The sequence below is a fragment of the Eurosta solidaginis genome, chromosome 2, assembly GCF_040869045.1.
Source record: "Eurosta solidaginis isolate ZX-2024a chromosome 2, ASM4086904v1, whole genome shotgun sequence".
Taxonomy (NCBI): Eukaryota; Metazoa; Arthropoda; class Insecta; order Diptera; family Tephritidae; genus Eurosta; species Eurosta solidaginis.
The window spans coordinates 39,803,996-39,820,748 of record NC_090320.1 but is presented as its reverse complement, the minus strand read 5'-3'; the positions used below and the strand labels follow the sequence as shown (position 1 = coordinate 39,820,748).

Here is a 16,753-nt window from a genome sequence, read left to right as displayed (position 1 = left end):
AAAATTTACATTTTGATTAACTTCAAACCTGAAAACCAAATATTCTTTTGAAATTTGAGTAAATCGGACCTAGGATATAATAGTTAACATCATTTAGTGGACAGGTTGTATATTACATGTCTGACGTTCCAGGTTCCGTGATCAAAATGGACTGGTTGCATCGGGACTTCATATCTACAAAACCTGTTTTTAGTGATAACTTTTGAGTGGGAAATAATATTTACCCTCCGCCTTCGAACTAATAATATTTACACTAACGGGCCGATTCTGAGCGTTACCGGTAAAATAGTACCCAGAACATTATGTAACCGAAAATCGTTACCAGTTCTTTTATTCGCGATTCTGGCCAAAGTGGAAACGCTGTCATCACCGAAGAACTCACCAATGTCTGTGGTGAAATTTAAAAGTTGGGTTTCTTCGCTTTATCCATGGCGGAACGATACAAAGTGGCAGCATGTGACAGCTGAATATAAACTTTTTTATTTGATTTGATACATCAACTTCCGGCGCAGTACGATTTTGACATCCGTCCATCGAATTTACAAAAACATAGTACATGCAATTTTTATTTATGTTTGTAGGTATGTCAACATGCTGCCACCTTGTATGGTTCCGCCATGGCTTTACCGAATTGTGTCACTCGTAGATACGAGGTTAACGAATAAACGAGACGATGTGTATATATGTACATACATGCATAAGATTTTACATAGTTATATTGTAATTTATTCTGTAAAAGAACATAATGTAAACAAATATATAATATATAGCAAGAGGCAACACTTTTTTACTATTAACTTTACTTATTTCCGCTTACAATTTGTTATTTTTCAGTTTTGCCTTTTTCTAAACAACAGCTGTTGTGTGGTTATTTCGATGTAACCACCTACTTTTGTGGGTAAAAAATTATCCGGCTACTTTCGAGGATAGAATACCAAAAGGGTGTAAAAGTTTCCACATGATTTCGTTACCGTGGCGAAGAATGTTGTTACCACACTAGAATCGGGGCGTAAAACAAGTATTTTTATCTTTTTTCCCATAATTTTTGAACGTATTTCTACAGTTGTAGGTCAAACTAAAGTTTACCGAAATTTATGGCCCGTTTTTCGTTTTAGCTAGCACATTTTTTGTTCTGGAACCCGCTTCAGCTGGCGCGAGGGATTTATCTGTGATTGTTGCCAGCACAAATTTGAGATAAATTCCGCGTGAGAGCTAAAAAAATGAGAGCGTAAACAAATATTTCGTATCAAGTCATCTTTGGTACAAGTCATGGTTCAACTATATACAGGTTGGCTCATCTGTAAAGCAACAAAATATGCTTGTTCAAATTGTCAAAATCTGTGTATTGGTGTTGGTGCGAATGGTATGGAATGGAAACATAAAACTTAGTGGTTTTTGTATGTGTAAGTAAAATGTTACCAATGTGTTGGTTTCATTTTGAGTTTGCCATCTTCTTTTGACAATCCCTTCGACCATGCAATGACATAAATAAAATCAGCTGATGAGATGAGCCAACCTGTACATAATTGAACCATGGTACAAGCTAAAACTGATTGACTGCTTGCTTTACTGAATCTCTGTCGCTGTGCTCATACGACATGCAGGTGAATGCCGATTAGTTTTCCGAAGCTCTACAAAGCTCTCGAGTGCACCATTCCTCTAGACTAGGAAGATAGGTCAGTTTTCATTTTTCTATTTGATTGCTTGACAACTTGCTCATTTTCTACTTTAGCCAACCATCCTTTGAATTTTTCCAAAAAGTCTAACTTCTTTTCTTCATATAATACCTGACTAGCTTTATTGTCTAAAATGTTTATGTTTTTGTGGAAGAAATCGGAATGCGTTTTAATATTACATCTATAGCCTCCTTTGAACAACTTGTAACATAAAAGTCATTGCAAGTCGCCAAAGGCATTTTCTAGCATAAAAAATTTATCACAGGGCATTGATTGCATACACAATTGCATACACTAAGCGTCGCGGCCAAGCTTGGTGTTTATTCGTTGCTGGTTCGCTAACGATGGAACGATGGAGAGTAATAATACGTGTGATCAACTGATATATGGGATGGACAGCAATGCTCTAGAGAGAAACTTGAATCTAAAATGAGTTGCCGATCAAATAGACATACGTTAGATGGTTTCAGACTAATATCTGCATTCCATTGCTTGTTTGATCACTTGGTGCCCCCACATATACAGAAAGCAAAAATTCAGAAACACATTTTTTCAGAAAACATTAGTCAGAACCCTTTTTTCAGAAAGACAAAATTCAGAGGTCAAAACGCAGAAGTGAAATCTCAGAAGGCAAACTTCAAAAGTCAAACTTTAGAAGTAAAATTTCAGAAATCAAATTTCAGTAGTCAAAATTTAGAAGTCAAAATTCAGAAAGTAATCAGACGACAGAAAAAATATTAAATTTCTCTCGTTTATTTATTTGGAAGGTATTTTGTACATATAAAGAAAAAGTAGCACAATCTAAAATTTTAAATTGTGTGCAATGGCAAGCATGTAATTAATTAAATCGTTTTTGCGTTTATCTTTTTCAAATGAATTTACAGGGATTCAAGCGGTTGATAAGAGCAATACACAGATTTATAGCTCCAAAGCTTCCGCAACCCAATTGTCAACCTTACCTACGCGAAGGGAATCCTGTTACAAATAGGGCTAGTACCTTAATGGTGATTTGTTACCCAAACGTACATATCTATATCCGGCAAAGGACCATCAATATTGATAACACTCCCCAAAGCCTTCGGGACTTCTGAAATTTGACTTCTGAATTTAGACTTCTGAAATGTGATTTCTGAATTTTTATTTCTGAGTTGACTTCTGAATTTTGGCTTTCTGAAAAAAGAGATCTGACTAATGTTTTCTGAAAAAATATGTTTCTGAATTTTTGTTTTCTGAATTTATTGGGGGGACCGGATCACTTACAGCACTAAAAAGGTGGTTTTATGAAAACAGTAACTTAAAGAGGCCCTATATAATAATATAATATTTTCAAAATTAATCGTCCTTGTGTTGCTTATTTAACCATTCTAGAGCAACAAAAGTTTGTGGGCTTTTTTCATGATTTCGGTTGATTGACTTACCTGAGAGCAAATTTGAGAACATATTGTAACGAATTTACTTACAAATCCTCTTATTTGCAATCCTCTGCTAAGTTCGAATCACTAAACTGTTGAATAAATAACCCCAATTTGTAATAATGCAAAATGGCCTTTATTAAAGTACTTCACAATAACACTCAAACTGTGCAACGTATAGCTTGCTTAATAACCAAACTGATTGATAGCTCAAATGAAACTCTACTATTCAAAATAATATTGCTCTTGCTCGCTAGATAGCGTCTTAGTCGAAACTGCTTGACAACTCAAATCAAACTGAATTCCAGCGCCTCTACAATTGCCGCCTTTTATACTCTTTGATTTCTACCTTCGCATCTTCTAGGCGCTTCCAGAATCTACTAGTCCAGCAGCTCTCAAACTTCTCAGCTGTAACTACAATTGCACAATTTTATAGTTTTTCTCATTGCATACTTATAGGAGTATCTCAGATATATGCATGTGTTTCTGCATTGACTCTCCGCTGCTCGTATACGTACATGGTACATATGTGTAGACGCAATTATTGTTTCGTTTATGTAGATACATAATTATTGATCTATGCATGTGAATTCACGTCACTGCTTAGCATCGGCTTAGAGATGGCAGCACTCCTTAGTTTTGCTAATATTCGTAACACTGCCCTCCACCTAAGTCTGATCGTCCCGATTAGACAAATCTCCCGATCTAAACGTTGCCAGCCTTTCCAAATGGACCACTTTCATTTTGGTTCGTGGTTTGCCAATGGTTTGTATGCGGTACACTACATCGTTGATCCGTTTTACAACTTTGTATGGGCCTTCCCAGTTACACTGCAATTTCGGGGACAAACCTTTTTTCGTTGTGGGTTGTATAGCAGCACCAAATCTCCTTCCTGAAACCCTTCCGAATGAATTGCTTTATCGTACCTCGCTTTCATCTTGTCACTCATAATCTTTGCTCGTTGCCTTACAAGATCGTGTATCTCTCTCAGCTCTTCTTCCAAAACACCAGTGGATTTCTTGACATTCCTCTCCGCATCGGCACCTATCCCATACTTCAAATCAGCTGGCAGTCGAAGGTCATTGCCAAAAATTACTTTTGCAGGGGTTTGGCCCGTTGTCTCTTGCACTGCTGATCGGTAAGCCATCAAGAATAATGGTATGCGGGTATCCCACTCCTTATAGTACTTGTCTACTACTTTCCTTAAATGCTCCTCCAAGGTTCTATTGAAACGTTCCACCATTCCATCGGACTGAGGATGCAATGCAGTTGTCCGTGTTTTTCGAATGCCCAATGATTTACACATTTCTTGGAACACAGCTGATTCAAAATTGCTGCCTTGGTCAGAATGTAACTCCATTGGTACACCATACCTTGCAACCCATTCGTTTTTAACCACTTCTGCTACTGTTTCTGCTTCTTGGTTTGGGATTGGGTATACCTCTGGCCATTTACTGAAATAATCCATAACCACCAGTACGTATTTGTTTTCGCGGTTGCTAGTAGGAAATGGACCTGCGACATCCATAGCGATCCTTTCAAATGGTGCACATGAAATATACTGCTTCATCTGGCCATGAATTCGTGTTTTGGGCCCTTTCGCTCTGTTGCATACCTCGCAGTTGGCAATCCACTCGGTGACCGACTGACGGCAACCAACCCAATAGAATCTCTGCTTAATTTTCTCGAGCGTCTTTGTGATTCCAAGATGACCTCCACTTGGACCATTATGCAGCTCGCTGAGCACGTCAGGAATCCTCTTTCTGGGAACAACTATCAGTTTCTTCTTGCATTGACCATCCTCACTCTCCCATACTCGATGAAGGCAACCGGATATCAATTCTAAACTATTCCACTGTGCCCAATATGACTTCGCAACGGGACTCTCTGCTAACATCTCTTCTCTGCTTGGTTTTTCGTTTGGTTCGAGCCCTTGCATAACATGTGACAGATCTGTATCTTCTAGCTGACACTTTCTTAGTTGTTCCTTGTCCCATTCATCCGTACACGTTATAGTCATTAGCCGGACATCTATAATGTCTTCTTTAGCCTCGGCCCTTGAACAGTGCTTGCATTCCAAACTACATGGTCTTCGTGACATTGCATCGGCATTTCCATGGGTACTACCTTTCCGATGCTCAATGGAAAAGTCGTAGCTTTGTAGTCGCTCGATCCACCGTGCCAATTGTCCTTCCGGATTACGGAACTGCAGAAGCCATTTTAACGCTGCGTGATCTGTCCTGACGCGGAATCGCTGGCCGTAGAGGTATTTATGAAAATGTTTAATGTACTCTACCAATGCCAACAGCTCTCTCCGTGTAACGCAATAGTTCCTCTCTGGTTTTCCAATCGAACGGCTGTAATATGCAACTACCTTCTCCTGACCATCGACCAGTTGTGATAAAACGCCTCCTATAGCATATCCACTCGCATCTCTATCTAGAATAAATATTGCTCCTGGAATCGGATATGCTAACATTGGGGCAGTGCACAAACGCTCCTTCAATGTTTGGAAAGCCACTTCTTGCTCCTTCTTCCATTCAAAAGCTTTATTTTTTCTTTTAAGCTCATGGAGGCTATGGGCTACGCTGGAAAAATTTGGTACAAATCGGCGGTAATATGTGCACAGCCCAAGGAAACTTCTTAATTCATGTAGGTTCTGTGGTTTTGGCCAATCTTTTATAGCCTCTATCTTTTCGTTCGCAGTGCAGATGCCCTCCGTCGTTACCTTGTGACCCAAATAATTTACTTCCTTTTTAAACAGCGCACACTTTTTGGGACTTAACTTCAGACCAGCGCCAGCTATTCATTGGAAAACTTCCTCCAAGTTCCTAAGATGTTTATCAAAATTCTTGCCCAATACGATGATCTCGTCCAGGCACACCAAGCATGTTTTCCAATGTAGTCCTTTCAGTACCTGGTCCATGAGTCTCTCAAAAGTAGCTGGTGCATTACAAAGTCCAAAATACATCACTGTAATTTGCCAAAGACCATCACCGACATTGAAGGCTGTTTTCTCTTTATCTTCCTCCTTCACCTCCACTTGCCAGTAGCCGCTTTTCAAGTCCAGCGTGGAAAACCATTTCGTACCAGATAGCGAGTCCAGAGTGTTGTCAATTCTTGGAAATGGGTAGCTATCCTTTTTCGTTACGTCATTCAACTTCCGGTAGTCCACGCAAAACCTCATTTTTCCATCCTTCTTCTTTACAAGTACTACCGGTGAGCTCCATGGACTAGCTGATGGTTCGATGACGCCGCTGCCGCTCATTTCTTGTATGATTTGACTCACAACTTCCCGCTTCGCTAGTGGAACACTACGTGGAGTTTGACGGATCGGCCTCGCATCTCCAGTGTCAATTTGATGTTTCACAACGTTGGTGCGGCCTGGCTTAGAACCATCCAGGTCAAATATGTTCGCGTACTTTAGCAGCAGTTGTTTTGCCTTACTCTGATATGCTTCCTCTAGCCCCTGCGTCCATGCCGTGATGTCATTTGAAAGATCAGTATTACTAGCTGAAACGTGTTCCTGGAGCTGTTCACAGTTAATAACTACTGCAGCCTCTTGGCATCTTCCCAAAATAGCTCCTTTAGTCAGTTTGAGTGGTGACTTGAACTCATTGAGTACTCTTACCGGAATACGTCCATCTTCTTTTGTCATAGCCAGGGTTTTTCCTACAAGTATGTTCAGTGCTGATTTGTTTGCTGCTTTGACAACCCACAATTTGTTTGTCCCACAATCTCCATCAACCTTTACCCAGATGACTGCTTCGGATTTTGGTGGTATTCGCTGACTCTCTTCCACCAGCACTCGTTTACTTCTGTAACGTCTCTCTTAGCCGAAATTAAGTTTTGCATCCATGTTCTTATATTTATTCAACAATCCCACTTCTGACACCAGTTGTAACGAATTTACTTGCAAATCCTCTTATTTGCAATCCTCTGCAAGTTCGAATCACTAAACTGTTGAATAAATAACTCCAATTTGTAATAATGCAAAATGGCCTTTATTAAAGTACTTCACAATAACACTCAAACTGTGCAACGTATAGCTCTTAATAACCAAACTGATTTATAGCTCAAATGAAACTCTACTATTCAAAATAATACTGCTCTTGCTCGCTAGATAGCGTCTTAGTCGAAACTGCTTGGCAACTCAAATCAAACTGAATTCCAGCGCCTCTACAATTGCCGCCTTTTATACTCTTTGATTTCAACCTTCGCATCTTCTAGGCGCTTCCAGAATCTACTAGTCCAGCAGCTCTCAAACTTCTCAGCTGTAACTACAATTGCACAATTTTATAGTTTTTCTCATTGCATACTTATAGGAGTATCTAAGATATATGCATGTGTTTGTGCATTGACTCTCCGCTGCTCGTATACGTACATGGTACATATGTGTAGACGCAATTATTGTTTCGTTTATGTAGATACATAATTATTGATCTATGCATGTGAATTCACGTCACTGCTTAGCATCGGCTTAGAGATGGCAGCACTCCTTAGTTTTGCTAATATTCGTAACAATATAAAATATACAAGCTTTACTAAAAGAAAATTTAAATAAAATGTTTAAATCATAGCTTAGCAGCTCAGTGACACGTGCAGCAACTTATGTCGTAAAAAGGATAGAAAAACCACAAAGTAAGTAATACGCTCAATACACGAATGAAAAAGACAAAACAAAAAGGGTAAACGATTAAAAAATAACACAAATAACACAAATAACAAAGGTTCTTTTATTGTAACGAACAATTTCGTAAGTGTCCCAAAAGTATGCACCCAGCCAGGGGTGACTAAAAACCAAAACAAAAACACAGAAAAATAGGAAAAACAAAACACCATGGCAACGTTTACTTAATTTTGCTAGCAACAAAAGGGGAAAAAGAAATTGTGGAGTGAAAAGTGGACCTAAAATTTCCCGGATTCTACATTTCGGTTGATTATGATTGACTCAATTGGATGTTGAACAATTTTATGGGGTTGAAAATTATAGTAAACTGGGGGGAGAGTAATTAAGCTTAGCAATTATTTCTAGGGTGGAAAATTTTGTTGGGTGTTAATGGAATATGCAGCTGGCATATATGTACATAAGAGCCTCTGCATTTATAGTTTCAGCATTTCATTATCGTTTTTAATGGCAATCAAGTTTGAAAAATTAGAACGGCTATGGAAAGAAGCAATGGAAGAGCTTAAAGCCCAGTGGGAATCAAATGCATTAAATTCACCAACTATCAAACTAACCTCTTAGTATTATATCGGTTCTCGGTTTGAAAATAACTTCATCGTAGCTGCTGGAACCTTGCTTGTTAGGTTATCGTACCCTCATCTCTTTTACTTTAAGAAACAACTTATATTATTTTACTGCTGTTCATATATGGTGACAGCCGACAGGCTTTGTTGTCCCCAAAAAATTGGTTTGACTACATTTCAAAAGTGACCCTCGCTTCCTCTTTTCTCTCTCTATACCTTTCTCTTCTAATTTATTTTCCTTTTTTTTTATTTTTTTCCACCCCTTATTTCATTTATCTTCCGACCCACTAACACTGACCTCGCACTGCTACTACGAATCCTATTCCTACTCCCACACCTACTCCTATTCCTACTTACATTAAAATTTCCACCCACACTTCCACTCCTAGCACTATACTACTCCCACTCCCAGTTACATCCCCACACCTTCTTCCACTACCACTCTTACGGCATCTCTCACCAAATACAGAATAACTGCCTCACCTGACTGGCCGATTTCAATATCTACAACTATATGAAACTTAAGCTGGCATAATTTAAAAAAACGCATCCAACTTTGCATCCAAGATATAGATAGATAATTGAGGCGTTCTCCTGCCTGTTAATATTGCTCTCTGCGCTGTATTTACTTTCTCAGTAAACAAAGGAATTCGTCATGCTGTAGCTTCTAGAAAAAAAATGTTGTATCTTCTTGCCTCTCTCTCGTCCACCCTATTTTTTTCCGGTAATAAATTGCCAATACATGGTGAATAAATTATTCGAATCGTTTGGGAGCTGTGCGTCCTGTTTTCACGAAGTGTGTGCTGGCTTGATAATTAAGTTTTAGTGTGCCTGCCACGTTAAAAAGACCCTGTAAATGCCCTAAAATCTTGCCATATTCATAACATATACATACATATGTATATTGGCATCTGTTATTGGTGCTTCCACCTAAAAAATGTGATAACTTCATAAAATAGGAAATGTCGAAAATTTTAAAAACAAAAAATTAAATCTACGAAATGTGAATAAATTCGTCAAACCAAAAATTTATTATGAATATGGCAGAAACCCAAAAACTTATTGGTTGGCTATGGTATCGTTATGACTAAGGCGTTATTCTATGGCTTCAATAACCTATTACATAAATTTCCATATTTCGCAACTTTCTTTCTATCTCATGATCTATTCATACATGATTGAACTTTACGTTCAAGAACAAAGTTTGGTCTCACAAATAAAGGCATTTACATGCGTCACACTTTTATTGCAAACAATCAAAAACAATGTATAGACTCGTAATCATAAAACTTTATTATTTATACATGATACAAGAAAAAAAATATCGCTATTTCGACTGCTGAATGGAATATCACCATATCTCAACTGGTGTTTGGAAAATGACCCTTCTCAAAATAATTCGGAATTCGACGTTCAGTCGAGCTAGAGAGATATTCGACTCAACAGTCAATTTATAACAACACCATTCAATTAGGAATCACGGATCTTAAAAAGTTGTTAATTATTGGATTTGTTACATCTGTATATAAACTCGGAATTGTTAAGCTCGAACAACCACCCTGTACCACCGCACAAAGTTTTCCTTCCACAAGGGCTCCTGCTCCAGAGTCTCCATTAAACGTATTTTTTTCAGAACCAAAACCTCCAGCACAAATGAGTGCTTCCGGTAGTGATTCCGGATGTCGCATATTTTCATAAGTATACTTGCATTCTTCTAAGTTTACTATTTCCAATTCAACAGTTCGGAGAAGATGGTAATAACTTTTTTTACGGGTTGTTATCGAACCCCATCCACTAATTTGCAGTGGTGTTCCCACCATTAATTGACTTTCACAAAGAGATATTGATTTTACTTGATCGGTATCTGTAAAGCATCCATCCACTTCAACCACAGCTATATCTGCAAATCTGTTTTTTTTATCATTTTTATCATAGTCACAATGATGATGTATATCCAGCACATTATGTTGTTGCCCTTTTCCTGTGTTTATTGCTCTTCTTATATCGGCTACACCAGCTAGAAGGACGAACTTGCTTGGATCTCGCTGTATTGTGCAATGCGCAGCTGTTACCACATAATTCATTTTGATTAAGGAACCAACGCATTTATATCTTTCTTCATAAAAAACTGCTACCGAATGAGGGCTCTCCTCTATTCTTATAGCTTTGCCATTTAAAACGCGAAATTGCGCATTGGTATGGGTAAACTTCCAGGTAAGTACGAGAGACAGGATCGCGAAATAATAGCTTGAATTCATTTTACTTTAAGACCGTATGCACTTGTTTTTAAATATAAAGTACTACGTGATACATTTTCTGGGCGCTATTTATACTTAATTTAGTCGTGTGAATAAAAAATAAACAAAAACGTTTTCTTATAAATTTCACGAATACTTCGAAATTTGAATTAAAGCTATACAAAAAATCTTTTTTTTTTTGTTAATTAGTTGAACAAAGAGATTTTTTTCTATTTATCTAAAAAATTCAAGGAATTTATGCATATTCCAGAGAAATGAAATGAGCTCAGCTTTAGCAAAATACACGCTTTAGTTTTTGAAAAGAAAATTTCCTAATAATTGTTTGTTTACATATTATTCGGAGAGTTGAAATGTTTATGTTTACTTCATTTTTAATGAATAAATACAAAAAAAAACAATGGTACACTTAATTAGTTTTATCTGTTTGCAAACTGCTTATGCCACAAAACTCTTGACTCACAACAGTGATCGAATTTAGGTATGAAGAGCTCTGTGAGGTTGGCACCTACATGTGCGAGTAATTAAAAAAAAACAAATATCATTCGTATAGCAAAACGTTCTTTATTTAGACTACTTGTTAGAAATGCTAATATTCGCCACAATATTATATATAAACTTATAATTCCTCTTTACTACAGCACTTAATCGCTACAAAAGATAGTTTCGATAGTCATAAAATAATGATAGTATCCTCGACAGGTACAAACTATCGACATATCAATGCTATAATCGATAGTTTTCCACCTGTATTTGTAGCATTTATGCGTGCTAACGTGTAAATATGTAAGCCAGCAGACACTCACTTTTCTTGGAACCGGACGCAGTTATAATTTTTTTTTCGGTAATAAAATGCCAATAAATGAGGTATAAATTATTTAATATATAATATTGTTGTTTGCTATAGCGTGTCTGCCACCTTAATACGACCCTATTATATATTATTATTATTATTATTTCAAACAAATCGCACCATTCTGGTCCACTTTACGAAAGAAAGGAAATATTAAGATTGTCGAAGAGGAACCCCTGATCTAAATTTAAATATTCTCAAATAATAAGCCAATCAAAAAGGTACCACAGCGCTGAACTGCATGCAAATCGCACCATTAGTAAACAAATTTAGAAAAGGTAGGCCCCTCAAATATTAACTTGTCCGAAGTGTTGCCCCTGTACTGAATACCGAAAACCGCACCATAAATAAACTTTTTTTGGAAGAGGTCGGGCCATGGGACAATTTTCGGAAAGAAAAGTTTCTCAAACAATAAGCCAGTCAAGGAGGTGACCGTGTACGAAAATTCAAGGAAATCGCACCGTAAATAGTTTTTTTCTTTTTGTGATGGAACACGTCAGCCTCTAGTAGTTCACATTCCGAAAAGATAAGAAAGAAAGTGGACCAAATGTAGCCACAAACACACGTGCAAAAGAAAAACTAATGTAATTAAGTTTTAAAGAAATCTCAACGTCATTTCATGGCGCGATACATTTTATGACATGTTCTGACACCATGTTTGTACGTTAGTTGTGTTTCAGTGCTTCGTTCGGTTTCAGTATGCCATGTTACATTGTAGTATGTTATACATATTTATTAGATAATCTTTTCGTGTATTCAGCTGTTCTTAATCTATATGCGTTTAGGTTATATTTCTTTATTTTGTATATATATTGGAGCGTTTTGCTGTCAAATTTGGCAAGGCAGGGCTCAAAATCGTTTCAATATACAACATACCCCTTTCTTTGCATTAAGAACACCATGAATAAGTTTTATTTTGAAACAAACCAACACTTGGCGTCCTCTCCCTACACATTATTTAACTCCACCTACCAAACAGCTTAAAAACAATATTACTTATACAACAATTTAAGGCAATCAAATCCGCTCCATTGCATAGATTAGACGAGACACAGTCAAACAAACAAACTAGAAAATCTGACAGGCAGCTATCATATGTATGCGGGCGCATGTTCAAAAGCGCCATGTGAATAGGGATAACTCTCCTTTGTTGAAGGTGCTTGCTCCAGGTTATCAATATTCTCCATAGTTGAGCGTAATGAACTACGTTTCAACGTCTTTTTCTTTAATGATCCCAATATAATTTTATATTTTCTTAACTGACTTGCAACGTGACAGGAGCACACTCGGTAAAACGATCAGATTTCACCTCGCTACCTATAACCCAAACATGACAACCTCATCAACTCACAGTTCACTTTGATACAGTGAGAAAAATATTTTCACAACATACTTGGATTGAAAATAAATTCATTTAATACACAAAGTTATTTCTAACGCAACATAGAAAGGTTTACAATTCATATAAATACGCCGACATATACATATGTTGACTTCCAAAAAAATTCAAATAAGCATCGCATGAATGATCAAAGCATGTCGCTGAAATCTCTAGAACGTATCGCACACATATAAATAGAAAAATGCAGACATAGAAAAATGCTCAACTAAACGCCTGATAAAATCATTAGGCAATGCAACTGCACCCACACACGTCATGTGATAGTTCAACTATCATGTGAACACCACAACTGAGAAATCAATTGATTATTTTAAATTTTTTTGGTTGATCACTTCACTGCTACATCTTCGAACCTCCCACATCAAACTAACATAGGTATTTGTAAGTGCTGGAAAACATGCACAGATCTACAAACCACTAGTTTCATGCCCACCCAACCCAATGCAACTGTTCATAAAGTGAAAAATATGAATTTAATTGAATGCATCCTCATTAAATTTGTGCGCTCAATATTTGACGATTGCCGCTATTCTTTTATAGCTAATGTCGTCGGAGCAAGCAGCAACGTAGTTCCAATGCAAGCAAGCACAGAAATCGTCGTAGAGCATAACCTGTTATTGTTGTTGTTGTTTTAGCGATAAGGACACTCCCTTAAGGCCTTGGGGAGTATTATCGATATTGATGGTCCTTTGCCGGATGCAGATCCGGTACGTTCCGGTACCAATCCATCTCGGGAACGATTTGTTATGACCACATGCGTCCTTCTTGGCCATTCCGCCCTCACATCTCTAGATCAATGAGGAGTTCGGGATCGCCAGAGCCTCGCTGTTAATGAAACAGGATCCGCCACGGATAGGTGAGGTTGACAATTGGGTTTGGATAAGCTATATATTGCGCTGGCAGCCTGAAAGGGTTGCGCTACACAACCCCTTGAATCTGGTATTTTAGTCACCTCTTACGACAGGCATACCTACCGCGGGTATATTCTGACCCCCTAACCCGCTGGGGGATAGAGCATAACCTCCCAGCTATCTACGTAGCGCAGCGCAGTTCCAGTGCAGCGATGCACGTTAGAGCTTTCAGAGCTACGCATACCGACTAGGGTTTCATATGCAAGTTCTCTATGTGAATTTTGTGCGCTTCTGGCACACATCATTGTTTTAGTTGGCGTTTTTACTTTGACATCTGCCTGTACTAAAATACAAAAGGGTTTTCTTTTTTTAGTAGCTCCACAAGCGCTGTGCATTACTGTACCATTCGCAGGCGTCTAATTTTACAGCACAAATGAATACGCTGTTGGGTATTTGCTTGGTTCATTGGTTAACTTTTGGCTGGGTTCACTATAAATCGCATTAAATATGATTTGGTGGTGATATTTTTTTCTTATTTGTAACTTTGTGCCTTAATTGAATTTGAAAATTTTCCAACAAATTGAATTGAATCACAATACCTTCTACACACATGGCGTAGCGTTTTTAGTTTCATGAATTTTTCGCAGTGCTTGATATATGTATACTTGAATGCGGGAACTCAAAGCTAGCGACAGAGCAAGTAAAGCAGCGCAGGAAGGGTTTTTTTGTTAGAGTCTGGACTGGCGTATTATAATGCTACTTTCTTCTTGACTTGAACCTATTACGTTAGATGTGGTAGGCGAGCACACTACCCTCGTAATGCGCAGCCCCTCATTTTAGTAAGTATTTATTGTTAGTGTTTGGGTTTTTTAGACCTACTTTCTTTCAGACACAAAATCCATGGTATTCTTTTTTCTGGAATTTATTCTACTGAATAGTCTTGATGACTGGTGTAATGTAAACGCCATGTCACTAAACCTACCTAAATGTAAGTTCATGTGTTTTACAAGGAAGTCCTTCCAATCCCATGATTATGTTATTGGCGACTATGTAATCAAGCAAGTCACTAAGTTTATTGATTTAGGCGTTACTATGGACCCAAAACTTGATTTTAAACTTCATATTGAAACTTGCGTAAATAGCGCTAAAGGTACTTTGGCTTTTGTCAAACGTTGGTCTAAAGAATTGAATGACCCATACGTTACAAAAACTCTTTTTACATCATTGGTCAGACCTACTTTGGAATATGCTCCAATAATTTGGAATCCGCGTTATCAGGTTCAAGCTGGAATCGGTCCAGAAACAATTTTTGCTTTTCGCTTTAATCTCCCCCCCTATTGCAACCGGTTAAAACTAATACAGCTGCTCACATTGCAGAGCCGCAGGGAGATGCTTGGAGTCTTATTTATTGTTAAATTAATAAGAGGGTCAATAAATAGTCCATTTTTGCTTGGCGAAATTAAGTTTAACGTTCCTATTAGGCCATGTAGACATTTTCATCCATTTTTTGTAGCTACATGCAGGTCGAATTATGAAATGCACGAACCACTTCACTGTTTATGTCGTGATTTTAATAAACACTGTAAAAATTTAGACGTCTGCGACTCGTTTCTTGGTATTAAAAACACCTTTTAACTACATTAAATTTGTAATTCGAAATGAAGCAAAGAGCCCTCTATTTCAAATTTGAAGTACCAGTTACTTGAAACTTGTTTGCAAAATTGCGTTGTGATCATTATTTTTATACGTATGTAATGAAATTCTGTATAAATTCTATTCTGTATATATTTTATCTACTATTAATTTGCTTTATTGTCAATTTCATAAATTATTATTTACTAGCTCCTTCATGAGTACATTTTAACACATTTACAACATTTTATCTTTTGCTTACTTCTAAGTCTTTAATGGAAATTGTCAAGCGTTTGGTCAATACTGTTTAAATATTACTTTAAAATTGATGACTGCTTATGTTGTTTATATCATGTATTACATCTGAGACTTAAGTGTCGGTATATTTGGTCTGTATAATTGTTTAATTTGTAGACTGATAAATAAATAAGTAAATAGCTTAGCAGCTCAGTGACACGTGCAGCAACTTATGTCGTAAAAAGGATACATTGAAAGAAAAATAGAAAAACCACAAGGTAAGTAACACGCCCAATACACGAATGAAAAAGACAAAACAAAAAGGGTAAACCAGGCATGCTTAACCAACGAACCGATATCATTTCGTTACGATAATTAACGTTAATAAACGAAACAAAGTCATTTCGTTTCGTTTATTAACGTTAAGAATGTCAAATTTACGAAATGATTTCGTTTCGTTTTCTGCCATATCAAAACGAAATCAAATCGTTTATGTTGATTATTAATTTCAAACTATGCTGGCAAAGCTGATTGATGGCGGAGTCATTAAAGTTGAAAGCATTAGCCAAGCTGATTGCAACTTTTCTCATGAATTCTGACAGTACGAACATTTCTCAGAGTATTTTTGACATTACCACCAACGAATTACACAAACAAATTACATGGAGTTTGTGTGTGTATGTGCGCTCGTTGTTACCACTTTACGGCTTCACCATGGCTATAGCATTGCCAGCACAATTCAAACATAAAGTATCACGTTTTTGTTAACGTTTTTAACGTCAACGAAAGCTTTTCGTTTCGGTTAAAAACGAGATACAATTTATCTTGATAATTTCTTTATCGATAATATTTCGAAGTGTTTCAACGGAAACGGTGGAAATTTTTTGATAAACGATTAGCTTAGCGTTAAGGTGCATCCCTGGGGTAAACGATTAAAAAATAACACAAACAACAAAGCTTCTTTTATTGAAGCGAGCAATTTCGTAAGGGTGTCCCAAAAGTATGCAATCAGCCACCTGCCCAGACAATTGATTATGCGTGATATGAGTGTCCAACAATAAACAAAGTAAAGAAGTGAAATCAAAGGAGTATTTCCAGGGGTGACTAAAACCAAAACAAAAACACAGAAAAATAGGAAAAACAAAACACCATGGCAACGTTTACTTAATTTTGCTAGCAACAAAA

General features: G+C 37.2%; 1 protein-coding gene across 13 annotated transcripts in view; it reads right to left on the bottom strand.

Annotated features, from left to right (window-relative positions):
- LOC137239601 (early estrogen-induced gene 1 protein) overlaps positions 1 to 16,753 on the bottom strand; it is a 384,687-nt gene that overhangs the window by 345,904 nt on the left and 22,030 nt on the right. Inside the window, exon 1 of one of the 13 annotated variants that reach the window (XM_067765087.1) lies at positions 3,095 to 3,138. The exons of the other annotated variants lie outside the window; for them this stretch is intronic. The gene's annotated coding sequence lies outside the window, so the exon portion shown is untranslated. Of the gene's footprint in view, positions 1 to 3,094; positions 3,139 to 16,753 lie in introns of those variants that run through there. 13 annotated transcript variants of the gene reach the window in all.